This window comes from Gavialis gangeticus, unplaced genomic scaffold (genome assembly GCF_001723915.1).
Source record: "Gavialis gangeticus isolate Ggan-Ray unplaced genomic scaffold, GavGan_comp1, whole genome shotgun sequence".
Classification (NCBI taxonomy): domain Eukaryota; kingdom Metazoa; phylum Chordata; order Crocodylia; family Gavialidae; genus Gavialis; species Gavialis gangeticus.
In genome coordinates this window covers 5,047,012-5,050,771 of record NW_017729007.1, presented here as the reverse complement: position 1 = coordinate 5,050,771, position 3,760 = coordinate 5,047,012, and the positions used below count along the sequence as shown (strand labels likewise).

Here is a 3,760-nt window from a genome sequence, read left to right as displayed (position 1 = left end):
TGGGACTTGCCCAACATCATGCAGGAAGTCTGTGACAAAGCCAGGAGGATTTCAGTTGACTTACTTGCAATTTCATGTCTTAACTCTAAGATGAACCTTACTTTGGGGAAAGAGAAAGGGATAAAAGAGAGGAAGGAACATTAAACCTCATGAAAAACTATTTATATATCTAAAGATGGTGAGAAAATTATGTAAAAGTAGAGTTAATCACTAGTAAAAAGTTTTGACTTAACTAGACTCTGTTTTAATGAAAAATATAGTTGAAATTTAAATTTGTCTGTATGAGGTCAACCTGTGAGTACTTCTGATGCAAATAGCATAGCCTGTGTATGGACATGAGTTAAACTCCTCTAATTAAATATGGGGGGTCTTACTATTACATATGTGCTAAATGGGGAAAGCTGTTCACTAGCTCATTTTGTCCTTACCTGTTCTGCTAATAAGGTCGCTGGTCGTGATAAAAGTGGAAATGACAGGATATTGATATTGATCAGGTTTGTAGCAGTGTCCTCCATGCATAAGGCAGATTAATGCACAGGCCAGCTAAGCATGAGCTGAGGAGCCCCTACCAATTCCAGGCCCTGGGATCCTCCTCAGCAGGGAAGTGAAAGCAGGGTTTTAAACTGGCCACGGGGTTTTAAAACCCCAACTCTCACACTTATTTCCCTGCTGTAGCTGGGAGCAGGGTCCCTCCCCCAATAGGGCTGGGGTGTTGGGGGGTGGAGCAGGCTGGGAATGCCACGCAGCATCACCCGCCTGCAGAGGTGCTGCATGGTGCTCCTGGCCTGAGCCAGCCCGGCCCCATGCATGCGCGTAGCAGCATGAAAACAGCGGGGCAGCAGCTCCCCACTGGTCAGTGCAACAGAGCCGGTGGGGAGCCAGACGGAGTAGCTGGCTTGTAGGGGGGGACAAGGGAGGAGGAGGGGACTGCCTCAGAGTGATTGAGAGTGGGGGAGTGGGAGGTCCTGTGGGGAGAGAGTGTGTGTGTGTGCACACGTGTGTCTGCTTGTATCTGTGCATCTGTGTGTGTGCATGTGTGTATGCATGCATTCACATATATCTGTTTATTGCAGGGAGAGTGTGTTTGTGTCTGTGTGTCCGCGTGCAGAGAGGGAGGGAGAGTAAAGTGCATGCCCGTGTGTGTGTGTGTGTCTGCATGCGCGTGTGTTTGGCCGTAGCTGGGGAAGGGGAGTGGGGAGCAGGGAGAAGAGGGGCATGTGTCCCCCCACCAGGAGGGGAAGGGCCCCCCCCTGCAGCCCAACTCCCATGGGGAGGGGGGGCTTCCAATTTTGTGTGTGCCCAGGGCCCCAGTACATCTTAATCTGCCCCTGCAGCTCCATGAGCCCAGCAGAGATTGATGATAACCTCAACACAAGCAATCTCCTATGGATTTTTATAAAGGTATAATCTTTATAGCACATGTCCTTTTTCTCATCTAAAACATAAAGTCTGATTTTACTTGGCAAACAAGAATACAGTTCGGGGAAGTTTTTACTTTTCTTCACAATTTCACTACTTCCATTGTTTAAATTAGAACAGACATAACAGATCAGCTTAATGCCAAGCACGTGGCAAAAAGCTGCTCTAGTTCCGCCCTACCTTACTGGGCACAATCACATTCAGTTATGTACCCAGTGTTAAAAATTTCATGTGGTGGTGGCCACAGACTATACAGATAAAGGAAACAGCAAATCAATGTCAAGTTTGCCAACACAGGCTCACATGCCTAACCATTGCATCCTGGGGAGTGGTCAACTACCTCATGACAGCAAATTCATATAGGTTATAGATTTTTATTTTTAGGTCATATGTTTTGGATTGGATTAGCTGCCCTTTATAAATACTTTGAGTGTTCTGTGTGAAAAGGGTTGCTGGCAGAGTGGTTAAGGTGTTTTGCTATTGCTCTTAGGGTATGATATCAAGTCTTGCCCTGAGTTTGTGCTGAGTGGTCCACCTGTAAATTGGCTCTTGGTGATGGAATAGCTATTGGCTATAGAAACTGGTGTGCCTTAACCATCTCGAATCTTGAAAAGTGGGGTGCGGATGGTGAGGTGCATCATTACATATAAAAACACATATATTTTCTCCAGTTAAAGACAAACTAGAAACTTTACTAATATGCTAGGGGACTAGGGCTGTATTACTGAGTTTTAGATTGAAGCAACACAGTCCAATGAAGTTATATTTGTTTTTAAGAACAGTATGCAGGGCTGTGAAATAAGAGCTTCATTACCAGGAGCAGCTAACAGAGCAGAATTACAGTACAAAGGATGGCTTGATTGATGGAACATCAAGACCATTAAACAGAAGAGATGGGCATTAATACTTGTGGAATGAAGAGATTAGAAGAGATCAGGTAGATTATAATGAGCCATGAAGTCAAGCGATTCCCTGTGACTGGCTGCCACAGATCAGGAGGGTATGGCTGCTGATTTTGAGTTATTTTTGTGATATTTCTAATGCATCAACCAGTGAGAAATCATTAACCACCTTTCAGACTTAATTTGAAGCAAGCTGTACATCATGGATAACCATTTTGATAGTAACACCCATCTCATTTCTTTTGTGTCCTTTCACATGAAGGGAGGAGAGGATATAGTGCAAGGGTGTCAAGTTCATTTGGTCTCATGAGCTAGATCCAAACTGGGGGCTGAATGACCCACAAGTGGTGTGTTATTCCCCTTGCCTGCCTGCCAGAGGCCACTGTTTCAGCATGGCTTCAGGACCCACAAAGTTCACGTTGCTGATGATCACCTCCCTTTTCTCCTACTGCTAATTGTAGGTCACCAGGCATGACTGAAAACCTTAATTTTGATGGCAGGGGAGGGGGAGACCAGCGGTGTCAACTCCCTGGGTTCCAGAGCTGCACCGGGTAACCCTGTCACAGCCACAGCACTGTGGGCCAGTCCAGCCTGAGACCTGTGTGTTTGACATGCCTGGGATAGTGGAGGAGAACTGTGTAACAAGTCTTTTATGGAAGTCTGGTAGCAGGCCTCTCTGTCTTGTGCTGCCACCACAGCAGCTTGCACACCTGTAGCTAAGCCTGTCGAGATCCATGTCATTTCTACATATTAATAGTAAGGGTGCTAGAGAGCAACAGGTGCTCCCTCCAGTCGAGATCCCCTATGCAATACCCTCCTTGTCTCTCCCTCCTGCCTTACAAGCCAAGTTGGGAGAGTCGCAGTTATTACCTCCCTTATTAATTGGTCTAATAAAAGATATGGGATTTACCTAAAGAACCTCTGTCATTGCACCCTTTGCATTCATGTCTCTGTGCTCTCACCAGCGTCCACCTCGCTGGCTCCGTGCCAGTGCCCGGGTAGAAAGGCGTCTATTCCCCGGTGCCGTCTGCTCCGTCCGAGCAGTGCCCGGGGGCGGCGCGGCTTGCACACTTGTCCGCACGGGCCGCGGTTTCGATTGCCATAGAGAGAACGTGGTGCACCGAACACCAGAGACTCTTGCTGTGACGTCACTGGAGGGGGCGGTCCCGATTGGAGCAGAGGGCAGGAGGTGCCCCGAAGGCGGCGCCCGATTGGCTGCAGCCGGGGGTGGCTTTTCTTCGTTGCTGCGTTCTGTAAATAGCGCTGGGGGGCAGCGCCGCCGCCCTTACGTAACCGGCCCCGGCCCCGCGCCCGCGCCCGCGCAGGTAGGTGCGTAGCCGGCCGCCGCCGCCGCCTCCCCATGGGGCCGGGCTCTAGACCCGCTTGCCCGCAGCCCGGGCACGTGGGAGCCGGGGGGATCGGGCCGCCTGGCCCTGCGG

General features: G+C 49.3%; 1 protein-coding gene across 2 annotated transcripts in view; it reads left to right on the top strand.

Annotated features, from left to right (window-relative positions):
* The first annotated feature begins 3,540 nt into the window (after window positions 1-3,540).
* Window positions 3,541-3,760, top strand: part of AASS (aminoadipate-semialdehyde synthase) — a 53,218-nt gene continuing 52,998 nt past the window's right edge. Inside the window, exon 1 of one of the 2 annotated variants that reach the window (XM_019509265.1) lies at window positions 3,541-3,646. The gene's annotated coding sequence lies outside the window, so the exon portion shown is untranslated. Of the gene's footprint in view, window positions 3,651-3,760 lie in introns of both variants that reach the window. The other variant, XM_019509266.1, reaches the window with a different exon arrangement.